Consider the following 16401-nt stretch of genomic DNA (forward strand, 5'->3'; position numbering starts at 1 on the left):
TTTGTCAGCTGAGAGACAGTAGGGCACAACTGGAATATGGGAAAATTTTGCCTGAATACAGCCAGATATAAAAAATTGCCTAACTGAAACTATAGCTTTAGATGTTCTATTTGGATCATTAACGCTGATATTATGTATTAACCTACTGGTTAATTATATCTTCCAGTTCACATTTCCCAACCCCAAAAGGATTTGAGAAAATAAAACAAAACAAAACAAAACAAAACAAAAACTAGTGGATTTTTCAAATGTTTTTAGGTCATAAAAAGTATTGTAATCTAGATGAAAGAACAGTAGGCTACAAACAGACTCATACTTTAATAATTTTATCGTATCTTAATTATTATTAAGGCAAGAAATTCTAATGAAATCACAGTCTGTAATTTGTCATTTAGTATACGATGTGGCTCTAAGTGATGGTTTTCTTAGGTATCCACCAGAGGGAGCCTGTTGAGTCGGTACAGAGAAAAAAACGTAAAAAAGTGACAAAGAAAATTTGTTGTATGTTTCTTTCTTTTTTAAACGAAAACTAATCTTTTATTTTTCTTTTTTTTTTTTCCCTGTACAAGAAGCTTTTGCACAAGCTGATGTTTTCACTGATTTCCATAATTAAATCTGTATGTCTAACCAGCTTCCTGACTGAAAATCTGCAAGAGGGCAATGAACATTGAATGATACATCCTCAATTCTTTAAACCACCACCATAGCTTTTTTTTTTTTTTTTTTTTTTTTTTTTTTGTAATAAGTAGTTGGTCGTTCTTTATATACACACAACAACTAAAGTGATTCCTTTCAAAAATTGACAACTTGCCCTAACTTCTCATAGGGGCTATCCTTAATTCAACATAGAGAGCAAAGTAAAGGTTATTGATCTGAAAACTCAAAAATGTGTTTTCTTCTTTTGGTTGCTGATATCAGAATGGTAACTAAAGAAACTAAGGTAGCACAGCTACATAAATGAAATTACAACATATATAGGTGAAAACTTCATTCTGGAAATGGTTTGACAATGATTCAATGTAAAAAACAACCCATGTAGTGAATGGAATAACAGGAAAAAAAATAAAGGGTTTATTCATGTCCTTTTCAGTAATTTCAGCAGTTATCTGGATTGCAGAATGAAGAATGCACTTCGTAAATTTGCAGACAGGTTTATTGTCATTACATTCAAGATCAGGCTTAGAATATAAAAGAATGTGAAAATAACTGAGCACCATTATCACTTCCTTTGTGGTAGAATGGTATGTACAGTAATGCAGTGACATCAGGTGAGAAAATGATGCTGTACAAAAATGATCTAGGGGTCACAGTGGATTTTAAGCCAGGCCATGAGTAAACAACACAATATTGTTATGAAAAAGGCAAATACATGCTGGAATATGTGAATAGATCTATCTTCTGGACTTGTGCAAAATATTTAACACTGTCCCGCACAACATCCTTGTCTCTGTTTTGGAGAGACATGGATTCGATGGATGTCCATCTTGGTGGGTAAGGAATTGGCTGGATGGTCACACTCAGAGTTGCAGTCAATGGCTTGATGTCCAAGTTCATGATGAGGGTGAAGAGGAACTGAAGTTGTGGATGCCTCATCCCAGGAGGTGTTCAAGGCCACACTGGATGGGGCTTTGAGCAACCTGGTCTAACGGGAAGTATCCCTGTCCATGGCAGGGGGGTTGGAATCAGATGATCTTCAAGGTCCCTTCCAACCCAGATCATTCTGTGAATCTATGATTCCAAAATTCTCGGCTAAAAGAAAACAAAGTATTATTTGGTGTCATTTTGTGTTTTATGAACAGCTGAAAATACATTAATAGAATAACGTCATTACTGAAAGCCTTATACAATTTTTTTTCCTTGTTTCAATCACGTAGGACTGCTATCGATGTGATATTACATAATCTTTTAACTGCATATTAGCTCACTGTATAAAACTGGTATTGGGGATAACTGCTTTAAAAATTTAAATATAACCCTTTTTAAGTAACTTAATATAATCCTTAACTTAATATAATCTTAATTTAAGTACTATTTTATTGTAGTTGTAGCTAATCCACTGAAAATACCCCACAAGAGCAATCATTGATTTATGAGTAGATGTGCTGGCATTTTGGCTACCACACAAAAGTCGAACTTCATAAAACTCCTAATGATTGCACGGTAAGAGAAATACGAGCACAGTTTATAAGAAGAATTGTACTCGTTCCCTCTCAGACATAAAAACTGTTTTTCATGTAAAACCGTATCCTCAGTTCCCAACATCAGACTGAATATTTATGCCTTATCCTCTGAAAAGTACAGTAAAGGTACAATATTCAGTTATGTATGTGATGGTTTCTCTGGCAATTTCTCTGTGACATTAGGTACTGAATGAAGAGTAATGTGCTGAAACAACAAGCCTTCAGAACTTCAGAAAACAAATAGAGTTTCCGTATGTGACACCCGATGTTCCTTGTGTTATGGTGCAGTCTCTCTGATTCACAAGTTGTTTCACAATGTGACAAGATCTATGAGAACAGAAGGGAATTAAGGTTTCTCTATGGTTAGAGTTCCTGCACTGTTGCGAAGAAATAGGGGAAAATAATAGGAATTCCCTTTGTTTGTCACAAACATTGTATGGTGACAAATTATTTGAGTTCTTAAACAGGGCAGGATGGATTTTTCAGCTTTGATGAACTGTATTTGTAAGTCAGGAAAAAAAAAAAAAAAAAAAAAAAACAGCTGCCCCTGGGAAATTGCTTAATGCTGGAAGTCTCGATATGAGAGATATAGACTCAATTCTTCCCATGGCAGCTTTTTATGCAATACTGAGGAAGTAAATCAGAATTTGTGTTTTCCTCCTTTGCCATTAGTAAATTCCCAAGGAGTTCTTCAGATGTTCATATGCATTGCTGGCCAGAGACATATGAATACCTAACATAGAAAACAGTCACAACATAATTTTTTTCTTCTAGACTTGATAGCAACGGGTAAAGTGAACTGTGTCAGTTCACTTGGTCATGCTTGTGAGTTTCTCTGCAAGTACACAAGTGAAAAGAATTGTTTCCTCATCTGTTCCCACAAAGTGAAAGGGAGATGATTAATATCAAGAATAGAAACCCTGAGCTCCAACTTCAAATTGCAGACTCATTCAAACATGCAGCTGTTTGATCTTTCTAAGCAATTCCCTTTTTTCAGCAATTCTAAAAACTTTTCTGGGTTCTATTGGTCCTAAAAAGGAGATAGCTTTCAACTTTTATTTACTGTTAAATTCTTAACATTTTGACAAGCGCCTGTGATCAAACAATATCTAATTACTTCACATATGCAAATACTTGATGCAGGAAATGCAAATATTCAATTGCTACTCAGACAGTCATGTGGAAAAAGCTAGCTATATAACCTCTATATATAGCATATATATAGAACTTCTATAACTTCTACAACTTCTTCTGTAGCTAGCTATATAACTTCTATAGATAGCAGTACCATGGGATATCTTATTGATTTCAGTAGAACCAACAGAATATCTAATTGTGTCCTTAGGTGTTAGTACCACCAAAATCTTGGAAGATATTTCATTAAAACCGTCACAGGTACAAAGCTAAAGAACCATGCAAAAAGGTTTTAATTTTCTTCTTTTTTTTTTTTTTTTCATTTCATTTACTATAAAAGCATGATATTGCTACACACACACATACACCCAAAAAAAAAAAAGGGGGGGGGGGGGGAAGAAAAACAGTTTCCTTTCAATCAGGACACTTTTACCACTAACAATAGTCAAACCATGGAAATGGAGTTCTTGCCCACTTGGGAAGATTTATAAAAGAGCACTTGTTGCCTTTCATGATTGGAAGAGCAAAAGCATTATGGCCCACTTCACAGATGAAGATTGGGCTGAGGTCAGTACTTACAGAAGTCAGCATTAGTTGTCTGCACTGCATTTGACATTACAACCTGTCAGGGATAAAACAAAAAGAAAAAGAAAAAGAAAAAAAAGAAAAAGAAAGAGAAAGAGAAAGAGAAAGAGAAAGAGAAAGAGAAAGAGAAAGAGAAAGAGAAAGAGAAAGAGAAAGAGAGAAAAAAAGAAAAAGAAAAAGAAAAAGAAAAAGAAAAAGAAAAAGAAAAAGAAAAAGAAAAAGAAAATGAAAAAGAAAAAGAAAAAGAAAAAGAAAAAGAAAAAGAAAAAGAGAGAGAAAAAGAAAAAGAAATAGAAAGAGAAAGAGAAAGAGACAGAAAGAGAAAGAGAAAGAGAAAGAAAGAAAGAAAGAGAAAGAAAGAGAAAGAGAAAGAGAAAGAGAAAGAGAAAGAGAAAGAGAAAGAGAAAGAGAAAGAGAAAGAGAAAGAGAAAGAGAAAGAGAAAGAGAAAGAGAAAGAGAAAGAGAAAGAGAAAGAGAAGAGAAAGAGAAAGAGAAAGAGAAAGAGAAAGAGAAAGAGAGAGAAAGAGAAAGAGAGAGAAAGAGAAAGAGAGAAAAAGAAAAAGAAAAAGAAAAAGAAAAAGAAAAAGAAAAAGAAAAAGAAAAAGAAAAAGAAAAAGAAAGAAAAAGAAAAAGAAAAAGAAAAAGAAAAAGAAAAAGAAAAAGAAAAAGAAAAAGAAAAAGAAAAAGAAAAAGAAAGAAAAAGAAAAAGAAAAAGAAAAAGAAAAAGAAAAAGAAAAAGAAAAGAAAAAAGAAAAATATAGAAACGTGACTAGAAGCAGGAGAGATCAGGGAACACCTCACTGATTACAACTGTGCACCCATTTCCTTAAAGACTTTCAATGTAGGGAAAATTCAGGGTCAATTTAAAGCTTTACTCCAGTGCAAATCCCTTTAATTAGGCATCCTTACAGCATTCATTAGAATTCTCCAACATGAACATAAATGGTCAGAATAAATTTCAGTTAAATTTTAACACAAGGACCATTACCAGTAAAGAAAGAAATAGCACCCCAAAAGTCAGTGTTAAGGAAAGCAAACATGGAGCCATCTTCAATTTATCAGTTGCCCTGAACTTTTTTGTAAGATCTACATGGGAGATATTGCCTATATAAATAAGCTCTCAGTATGTCGAAAGTGAAAAGTCATTTGATTCTGCAGTATTGAAGTCAAAGAGAATACTTTCCATCAAGTTGCTTGGAAAGAGAATCATATGCCAAAACAATGCCTTTTGGTTAAATGTGGTTTCCATATTTTCTGAAAATAAAGCCTAAATAATACTAGACAGGGTTGATTTTTACAGGGCTGATAAAGCTGATATATGTTTGTAGTAAATGGTTTTAACACTGCAATCCTTTATGCTTAGACTTAGGACATGCTACTTAAGAAAGACATGGTGTAACAAGATGTCATTTCCTCAGGAAATTCTAATTTTAGGTTAATGTTCCTGTAAATACCTGTCTCTGTATGGATTTCTTTTACTTGTGTAAATTATAAGCAAATAATAATAATAAATGTGCCCTTGCCACTAAGAAGGCTGACAGTATTCTTAGCTGCATTAGGAAAAGTATCTCCATCAGGCCAAGAGAGGTGATCCTTCCCCTCCAGTTAGCATTGGTGAGGCCTCAGCTGGAGGGCTGTGTCCAGTTCTGGGCTCCCCGGTACAAGAGAGACACAGGGCTCAGTCCAGTGAAGGGCTACTAAAATGACGAAGGGACTGGAGCGTCTCTCCCATGAGGAGAGGCTGAGGGAGCTGGGCCTGTTCAGCCTGGAGAAGAGAAGGCTTAGAGGGGATCTGACCCAGGTGTGTAAATTTCTGAAGGGAGGTTGCAAACATGATTGAGCCAAACTCTTCTCAGTGGTGCTCAGTGACAGGACAAGAGGCAATGGGCACACACTGGAACAGAGAAGGTTCCCTCTGAACACCAGGAAGCACTTCTGTACTGTGTGAGTGACAGCACAGGCACAGGTTGCCCAGAGAGGTTGTGGAATCTCCTCCTTGGAGATCTTCAAATGGTCCTGGGCAACCTGCTCTGGGTGGCCCTTCTTGGACCAGGTACCCTCCAGAGGTCCATTCCAACCTCAGCCATTCTGTGATTTTGCAACATTGCTACAATGCTTCTCTGGGATAAAGATTTTCTAATCACTGATTATTCATGGCAGATTATGTTACTGTTGGAAAGGAAACATCATTTACTATGATTTCAAAGGCAACATGAAATTTGAGGAAAAAGCAGCAAAAACTGTAAAAAGGAAAGGGAAGCTGCTTAAAAATATTGAATCTATAATGACATTAAACACTTCGCTGGTATTATTCATTTTGTGCAATGAAGGGATGTATGAACAGACAAGAGTAAGATCTGTAACAGTAGCGGATGAAATCAGGCTACAAGCTGCAATGCTAAAGGCTTAGTAGCTGAGCTTAACAGGTGCTAGAGTAGGCACTGACCTGCTGGAAAGCAGCTCCAGAGAAGGACTTGGGAGTCCTGGTGGACAGCAAGTTAACCATGAGCCAGCAATGTGTCCTTGTGGTCAAGAAACCATGAGCTAGCAAAGTGTCCTTGTGGTCACCCTCTGCAAGTTTTTGAATGACACCAAACTGTGTGATGTAGTCAACACGCTGGAGGGAATGGATGTCATCCAAAGGGACCTGTGGACAGGCTTGAGATGTAGGCCTGTGTGAACCGCATGAAGCCCAACAAGGTCAAGTGCAAGATCCTGCATCTGGGCTGGGGCAATCCCAAGCATACACACAGGTTGGATGGAGAATGGATTGAGAGCAGCCCTGATGAGAAGAACTTGGCTGATGAGAAGCTCCACATGAGCTAGCAATGTGTACTCGCAACCCAGAAAGCCAACCATATCCTGAGCTGCATCAAAAGCAGCTTTTCCAGCAGGTCAAGGGAGGCAATTCTCCGCCTCTGCTCTGCTCTTGTGAGACCCCACCTGCAGCTCTGCACTCTGCTCTGGGGCCCCCAGCACAAGAAGGACGTGGAGGTATTAGAACAAGTCCAGAGGAAGGCTATGAGGATGATCAAAGGGCTGGAGCACCTCTCCTACGAAGACAGGCTGAGGGAGTTGGGGTTGTTCAGCCTGGAGAAGAGAAGGCTCTGGGGAGACCTTATAGTGGCCTTTCAGTACCTAAAGGGGGCCTACAGGAAAGCTGGGGAGGGACACTTTGGCAAGCAGTGTAGGGATAGGACCAGGAGTAATGGTTTTAAACTAAAAGAGGGTAGGTTTAGATTAAATATTCAGAAGAAATTCACTAAGAGAGTGATGAGACACTGGAACAGGTTGCCCAGAGAAGCTGTGGATGCCCTATCCCTGCAGGTGTTCAAGGCCAGGCTGGATGGGGCCTTGAGCAACCTGGTCTAGTGGGAGGTGTCCCTGCCTATGGCAGGGGGTTGGAACTGGGTAGTCTTTAAGGTCCCTTCCAACCCAAATCATTCTGTGATTCTATGAAGAAGGCCAATGGTACCCTGGGGTGCATTAGGAAGAGTGTTGCCAGCAGGTTGAGAGAGGTTATTCCTCTCTGCTCAGAACTGATGAGGCCACATATGGAGTGCTGTGTCCAGTTCTGGGCTCCCCAGCAGAAGAGAGGCACGGGGCTCCTGGAGAGAGTCCAGTGGAAGGCCACGAAATTGATCTGGGGAACAGAGCATCTCTCCTGTGAGGCCCAGAGAGCTGGGCCTGTTCAGCCTGGAGAAGAGAAGGTCGAGAGGGGATCTTACCAGTTTTTATAGGCTAGACATCAGGAAGAGGTTCTTCACCGAAAGGGTGGTTGCACACTGGAACAGGTTCCCCAGTGAAGTAGTCACTGCACCAAGCCTGTCTGAATTTAAGAAGAGATTGGACTGTGCACTTAGTCACATGGTCTAAACTTTTTGGCAGACCTGTGCGGTGCCAGGAGTTGGACTTGATGATCCTTATGGGTCCCTTCCAATTCGGGATATTCTATGATTCAATGATTCTATGATTCTATGATTTATAAATATCTTAAGGGAGGGTGTCAAGACAATGGGACCAGACTCTTTTTGGTGGTGCCCAGCAATGGGACAAGAAGCAATGGGCACAAATTGAAACACAGAAAGATCCATCTAAATATGAGGAAAAATTACTGCGAGAGTGGCAGAGCACTGGAACAGGTTGCCCAGAGAGGTTGTGGAGTCTACTTCTCTGGAGATATTCAAAACCCACCTGGACTTGATCTTGTGTAACCAATGCCAATCTGTTAGCCATTGTTAAATGTCAACCATGGCCCTAAAATTTGTGTTAGAAACATTCGTTCTCATCAGAATGAAAGTTTCAAAATCTTTTTTTATTCCCAAACATGATTAGAATTAATATTAATATCTCACAACTGATGAGTGCCATACCTCAGCCATCTCTTAATTCTGTGCATTTTCATCTGAGAACATGATTCAATTTTTGGATAAAGCAAAGCTAAATGATATTGAGCTCTGTCAGGTTCAGGCCAGTACAAAATTATTTGAAGGACAAAAGGGCATTGCTCAATAAATTATCATTTTTCACTATGGGGGAAGACCTGGTATTTTTCATGTAAATGCAAAGGCAGACAGACAATGAATGGCTTCTCCTATATTTAAATGTATTTTTGAAGCTCTAAACATTTCCTTCTTTATGTGTTGAGCACACTCTAGAACCATATTTTGCTGTGAGTTATACTGATTCAAATTTTCTGAGTAAAATTTCCCTCTCATACACCAAGAAAGAATTAGTTTCAATTGCACTAGACCCTGAAGTCATTAACTTGAGCAGAATTATCAGTACAGGTCATATAGAATTGTCAAAACCCCAGCACAACAAGGGTTTGTCTTTATTTTAAATGCTAGTATTTCCTTGAATAACAACTAGGAGCTAAGCTGTTGGAAGGGCAAACCAGTGAGTTTCATTCAAATGAGAAACTGCGTAAAGAATTATAAGCAAAGAAAAATCCCCATAGCAGGGAAATGTCATGTATCCAAATACCATTGGATAAGGTTATTCACCATAAATCTACAGGCACAGTTCAGACACAGATTTGAGCCTGCATAAATTAGGCTCTGAAGATTTACTCCCAATAATTCTTGCCTAAATTATTTGCTGAAGATAACAGTAAAGGACATAGAAATCCTATAAATTAAGGCTGGATGCAAAGAAACCCCAGGGTTCATTTAGAGTATATCTACATTAGAGCTTTAATTTTGATCATGCTGCTGGTTGGGTTCAACAGACTGGCTCCCATTTTGCCATGCTATGCGGTACCACAACGCAGCCATAATCCAGCTCTTGCCTGAAGAGAGCAGTAATTACTCTGAAACACAGGTGAAATAATTGTTGAATTTGAGCCTAGGTTAGTTCCCTTAGAATAAGCAGAGGTACATTTTATACTAGGTATAATACTTCCAGCAGTTTTTGTTTCTGTGTTTGCTGAGAACGAGTATTAAGACATTCACTTAAACAACAGTTCTTTATGGCTGACATTTCATTAGTCTGCATATCCCTCCTGAACGGGTCTGCTCGAATTAATGAGTATGACACTCAGTAGTGGATCTGCCCTGCATCTCTTCTACCAATAGTAATGTGAACTAGTAGAATGAAGTTTGAAAAATAAAGAAGCCGTTGCACAAATCGTTTTTAACTTGCATCCTTATTCAGTTGATGACACTATTATTGAACATGTAAAAATAATAACAATCAGATAGTTGTCTTCTCTCATTTTAGTCTTTCATAACAAAAACAGTTTCATAAGACTAATCTTAGGGATTGAAAGTGGTGTTTATAAGTATATTCATAAGAAAAATGGATTTGAGCAGTGCTTGTCTGTATAAGCCTCTTAATCGTCCCTGCTGAAAGTCACTTAAGATTCTGTGTTAAAGAAATAAATCTCAGTGGAAAATGATGATGTTTAGCTACTTGCATTGCTAGAATCACTTAACGAGTTATTAAAAGTCAGGGCCATTCATACTGAACTTTATTAATCACATAAAATATAGATATAGCAATGAACCCAGATGCTATTTGCTTCAAACTCGTAATGACTTACAATAAGCCTTGTTATTCTCTAAAAATTAATAATTAGCTGTAGCAGTGGGTCTTTTTCTTTTAAAAATGCTAAATATCTTCCCTCTTTTCTTCATATGCATTATGCAATTGCTGTAAAGATGCAGAGAAACAATGAGCAGAACTGAAAGTGATTCAAATTAATTTCTTTGTCAGTTATCTAAAGCAATTCAAGTCTAGAAAATACCTCCTAGCTTAAGTGTATTGCAGGCAGTCACTGCATAAAGATAAGTATGCTTCTGTTTTAGTATCATAGAGCAGCAGCAATTTCATCATTATTCCTGAAGTATAGCTTCTTTAAAAACATCCAGTTTTATTTATTTCCCTTCTCCTTAGGCTATACTTCTTCATGACTGCTGATTAAAAACAAACAAACAAAAACTTTAAAGAAGTTAAAAAACTTTAAAGAACATTTAAAGAATCTAAATATAATGTGTCAAATCTGTTCTTTGATTTTCTACCTAAACTTTAAAACTTCAGGTTTTATGTAGTTAATTTCTTTATTAGCATTTGGGGGATGAAGAGTTCTGTCTGTGCATGTGTACATGTGTGTGCTTATGTTGCAGCCCAGGAAATGCTTTATGAAAGGTAGGTCCTGCTTGACGAACCTGATCTCCTTCTATGACCAAGTGACGCGCTTGGTGGATGAGGGGAAGGCTGTGGATGTGGTCTACCTTGACTTCAGTAAGGCTTTTGACACCGTTTCCCACAACATTCTCCTCGAGAAACTGGCTGCTCGTGGCTTGGACTGGCGTATGCTTTGTTGGGTTAAAAACTGGCTGGATGGCCGGGCCCAAAGAGTTGTGGTGAATGGAGCCAAATCCAGTTGGAGGCCGGTTACTAGTGGAGTCCCCCAGGGCTCAGTGCTGGGGCCGGTCCTCTTTAATATCTTTACCGATGACCTGGATGAGGGGATCGAGTACACCCTCAGTAAGTTTGCAGATGACACCAAGTTAGGTGCGTGTGTCGATCTGCTGGAGGGAAAGAAGGCCCTGCAGGAGGATCTGGATAGGCTGGACCGATGGGCTGAGGTCAACTGTATGAAGTTCAACAAGGCCAAGTGCCGGGTCCTGCACCTGGGGCGCAACAACCCCAAGCAGCGCTACAGGCTGGGAGATGAGTGGTTGGAAAGCTGCCTGGCGGAGAAGGACCTGGGAGTACTGGTTGATAGTCGGCTGAATATGAGCCAGCAGTGTGCTCAGGTGGCCAAGAAGGCCAACAGCATCCTGGCCTGTATAAGAAGCAGTGTGGCCAGCAGGTCTAAGGAGGTGATTGTCCCCCTGTACTCGGCTCTGGTGAGGCCGCACCTCGAGTACTGTGTTCAGTTTTGGGCCCCTCGCTACAAGAAGGACATGGAGGTGCTCAAGAGAGTCCAGAGAAGGGCAACAAAGCTGGTGAGGGGTCTGGAGAACAAGCCTTACGAGGAGCGGCTGAGTGAGCTGGGGTTGTTTAGCCTGGAGAAGAGGAGGCTCAGGGGAGACCTCATCGCTCTCTATAGGTACCTTAAAGGAGGCTGTAGAGAGGTGGGGGTTGGTCTGTTCTCCCATGTGCCTGGTGACAGGACGAGGGGGAATGGGCTAAAGTTGCACCAGGGGAGGTTTAGGTTGGATATTAGGAAGAACTTCTTTACCGAAAGGGTTGTTAGGCATTGGAATGGGCTGCCCAGGGAGGTGGTTGAGTTGCCATCCCTGGAGGTCTTTAAAAGACGTTTAGATGTAGCCCTTAGTGATATGGTTTAGTGGAGGACTTGTTAGTGTTAGGGCAGAGGTTGGACTAGATGATCTTGGAGGTCTCTTCCAACCTAGACGATTCTGTGACGATTCTGTGATTCTGTGAAATAGAAATGTTTCAGATCACATTAAGCACAAAGACAGAAAAGTGTTAATAAGTTTAAGATTCTAGACAGTATAAAACTAAATTTATGTATATAAACCTTTCTAACATAAATCTAAGGAATCAAAAACCACAGAAGTCTAGCTGCTTTGCCAAGACTCACACCAAAATTCAGTCTCTGAGTATAAGTTTAAGTCAGAATCCACATTACTAAGCTGATACTCACAATGCTAGACATCAGCTATGTAATTTTCCTATTAATTAATAAAACAACCCTGCATTTTTATGGCTTTAGTTTTAAGAATTCAAGACTCACTGGACCAAAATTTGATCAGTTGAGGCATCCAGTCTGGTATTTGCAAACCTCTATTTCATATTATTAGTCAAATTTATGATACGGTGTTGGTTTTCATTCTCAAGGAGTTGAATTTGAAAATACTGAGCAATGATGGGTTTTCTTTGTATCTCAAGAAAAGCACAGTCAGCAGCAAAGAATCCCATTCTTTATACATCACATCATTACTCACAGTAGTAAATCTAACAGGCAGAAAAGCGAACATTTTCAAGACACATTTGAAAGAGCTTCTCAGTAATTTATATGAATGGGGATATTATGATAAAATATATTCACCTGTACAAGGCTATGTTCTGTTGCTCGTTCTATTCATTTTATGTAAATCAACCATTAAAGATATGGTGACCGGGTAAAGCTTTTTAAAAGCTCTTGCTGACTTGCTCACCTTGGCAGAAAAAGATTAAAAGCAAATTCTGACCAGTATCTGCACTTACTTATGAGATCAATATACACTATTGAAATTTTAATGAGGAAGCAACATTTTTTAGCGCTGGGAAATGACCTAATTTATGTGCCTGCACTAGGGAATCTAAGCTTCATGTGTAAACAACAAAGATGAGTTTAGGTAGTCTAGAAATGGCCTCCAGAGGTCAGTTCTCTCTACTGACTACCACAGAAAACTAGATTACAACAAATGATCGTATGCACCATATGAAAAGTAAAAACATAAAGTTAAAAAAAAAAAAAAAGTTCCAATAGATTAAAAACATTATTCAACCCAATTGCTCTCACCTACATCAAAAATCAGCCAGTTTCTTGCAAACACATTAACTACAGTAAGGATGACATACAAATAGTAATGACAGTGCATTACATCAACACATTCCAGCCTGCTTTCCTACTCTGTATGCTTGCCTCATGTAATGTGATATCTAACATAGACGTCTCTGATATGAGTCTTTTTGATGGTTTACCAGAAGAATTTATTTCTACAGAGTAACTACCAAATAGCAAAGAGAAATAATGATTAATTTGTATAACTGTAAGAACTCAGTTATATGCTGTCGATGTTTATATTAAAATAATCATCTTATCAGTTTTTGAGTCAGTCCTAGCAGAGCTATACCAAAATACATGGAAGATATTCTTCAAACTGTCCAGTGAAGTCATTGGAGCACAACAAAAGTAGATGAAACTTCCTCCAAGAAAATTCATATTTAGCTTTTCTTTTCTTTTCTTTTCTTTTCTTTTCTTTTCTTTTCTTTTCTTTTCTTTTCTTTTCTTTTCTTTTCTTTTCTTTTCTTTTCTTTTCTTTTCTTTTTCTTTCTATTCCCCCATTTTATTTTATTTTATTTCATTTCATTTCATTTTATGCATTTTTTTAGACATATCCTTTTGTTTCTATGTTATCCAAATGAATGTTATACTTTTACTGATAAACAACTTCTGTTTTACACACAAAACTTTCATTTTCACTCTCTCCAAAAAATAGTGTTCAAGTAATTGCATACTTCCTAATAAATACATGATTAAATTCACCAACAGACTCTTAGGTTTCAAATACATATATACAAATCCATATATTCCTGGTCTCTTCATTCAGTTTGGCTACATTGGTCCATATCCCCCAGAAGAGCCATGGGTGACCTGTGTTGCCCTTCTCAGAGATACATCTCTTTCCAAAAAGACAGCTGAGGAATGGTTAGCAGAAAGTTTGTTCTGGATGATGCATAATTGTGCAGGACCTGGGAATCTTTCTGGTAGGTAGAGACAGCTCTGTACTCAGGCCCGGCATGGTTCTGTTAGCAATACTGAACTATGCTGATAAGCTTTTATGCAACAAAACGTTTCCATGCAAAATGGCTGACCCTCTAAGTGGTTTAAACCAATTCCTGAACACCTACTGTCTCCCTTGGCTACAAACTAAACTTTATTGACTTAATTTCAGGCTACAATTGTTCAGTTCTTTTAGAGAATAGGAAAGAACCCACTGAAGAGTCAACATTTCACTGTTCAAAGCCAAGACATTGTTATTTATTCAAATACATATGATAATCAGTAGTAGTGTAATTTTACTTTCTGTATTAGTGATATACTACGTATTTTTTTTTGTTCCAAAATATATTATAAACATTGGTAGTCAATTATTTTTGATTTAAACAAACTAAACAAGGTTCTTAAACTCCATGTTAACTGATTTTATTTTTTTTTCATAGATGTCAACATGTTAGCAGTGCTCTTCATATATTCAGTAAAGGCACTGGATTATGTGGTAGAGCTAAAATGGTAAAAACGTCTCTGTACTGCTGATGTGAAAGTGCACAAGAAATGATCTCTCCTTAGAGCACTGAAAAACTGCTGCTTGCAGAAGGATTTTTGTCAGAAATAAGCAAATAAAGCATTTGTTTCTGAAAATGTATCTGGAAGGAAGTTATTTAAATTAAAAGGGAGGTAGATCTGACAAGGGAGACTTCCTTTGGTTCAAGGCATTTTCTGCTTTCTGTGCATTCAAACTCAGAGGCTGACTGTACTGCTGGTGATTACTTGATTACCCACAAAAGTAAAAATGAATCTTGTTCCAAAGTTTTGAAAATATTGTATTTGAGAGATGTTGAAATTTGAGACCAAGCTTTACAGTCTCAATTTTGTTTTTAACTCTGAACTATTCTGATAAACCCAATAAATATATATATTTTTTTTTCCCTTGGAAAAGATCAGAAGAACTAGTACATAAACCTCTCTCCTACCTGGCTAAGAAAATCACTCGTTTGTGCTAAATCAGTAGATTTCCTGTGTACTTTATCCAATCTTATGAAGTATTCCGTAAGATTTTTTGAATATATGGATAATGTATATGGATAAAGTGCTATTGTGGAATGGTAACATACATGTAATTTAAGAGGCTGCTTCCATGTATCCCCTCTTAAAACCAGATGAACATTTGTGTGAATTGCCATTCATGAAATTCATTTGCCTGTATCAATCCTATACCACTTCAACTAAATGGTCTTTACTGTTTTTTTAATTTATTTTTTTTTACTTTAAGACATTCATCTGACCCTAATTGTAAATTGTGCAGATCATCTGACACCCAAAGCCACTCAAAATAATATTGAAACTTACATTAGAGTCCCCTGTTTGCAGAATCTTTTTCTTCCTTTTTCCTTTCTTTCTTTTTTTCTTTTTCTCATCAAGACAAGTAGGAAAACAGTGAGGAGGTCTATGGAGCTCTTGGAGCTTTCTTGGAACTTGCTTACACAACAAAAAATAATCTGAGAATTTTATAATCCTACTGCCTTAAAGAGTGAGAGTTTTGTGATTTAATACCTATAAAAATGTGTTTATCAGGGAGGAAATGATTTTCCATCCATATCCATTAACTCTGTGATAGCATAAAGACTCGAGGAGAAATCAATGTCAATATTACCTGGTGGCACTCCCTTGGCAAGAGAAACTATAGATAGTCTTCAGTTTATTGTCAGAAGTACAAACTTGCAATTGTAAGGCAGACATAACTTCAAGTGCTATTTTAAACTTGGATTACTTTACAGTATCTCTTTTTTATCAGTTTTCGCCATTTTTATTCTCATTGTATAGCTTAGCTATGCAATGTGTATCTCTTGTGTATGATGTATAATTATATTTTTTTCAGGTAAAAGCAATGCTGAAGAAAAAAATAAAGCACAGAAAATCAAGACTTAAAATCAATTACAACTACTTATTCTTTAAAGAGTATAAGTTCTTCTGAGATTTCCTCAAGCAGGAAGTAAAATTAAAAGACCACCTCAATCTTCCCAACCTTCACCTTGCAGAGTCAAAAGCTGCTGAAGAAGTGGGCATATCTCCCTTGTTCTACAATTGTGGACAGTAGTATGAAAATCATTCATGAAGTATTACTATGCATTTTCTATTTTATTTCAGCACAATACTTTTGTGTGTGTAAAGATCATCAAGTGTATGTTAAATACTACTGTTTTCTGTGGTAGCAGCTGATGAGTTGAAGCCCCATGGCCCAACATGTGATTGCTACCCTAGGGCTGAGAGGCTTCAATGGCAATTTGCAGAAGTCACTGACCTTCATTCTTCTTGTTAATGGGGCTGCCTTCTAGCATCAAAGGTCCTGTGGTCTTTCACCTACCTACCTGAGAGGAAAGTTGGATCAAATTTGGTGTTTTGATGGCATTCTTCCTCGCCACATGATTCTCTTGGGTTGTAAAGAGTTTTTTTGGGACTCTGTTTATAACTAAATAGCCATTGCAATTTCTACTTGAAAGTATTTTTAATGAGCATGAAAAGCATCTGTGGTAGTTATGA

General features: G+C 37.7%; 1 long non-coding RNA gene across 1 annotated transcript; it reads right to left on the reverse strand.

The window, feature by feature from the left end:
- Positions 1-1137: 1137 nt before the first annotated feature.
- Positions 1138-15729, reverse strand: LOC121065636. Its single transcript, XR_005817210.1, has 2 exons — positions 15211-15729; positions 1138-1749 (listed from the first exon to the last, which is right to left on the reverse strand). It is a non-coding gene; the product is annotated as an uncharacterized LOC121065636 (long non-coding RNA).
- Between the last annotated feature and the right edge of the window lie 672 nt (positions 15730-16401).

This window comes from Cygnus olor, chromosome 2 (assembly GCF_009769625.2).
Source record: "Cygnus olor isolate bCygOlo1 chromosome 2, bCygOlo1.pri.v2, whole genome shotgun sequence".
NCBI classification, from domain to species: Eukaryota; Metazoa; Chordata; class Aves; order Anseriformes; family Anatidae; genus Cygnus; species Cygnus olor.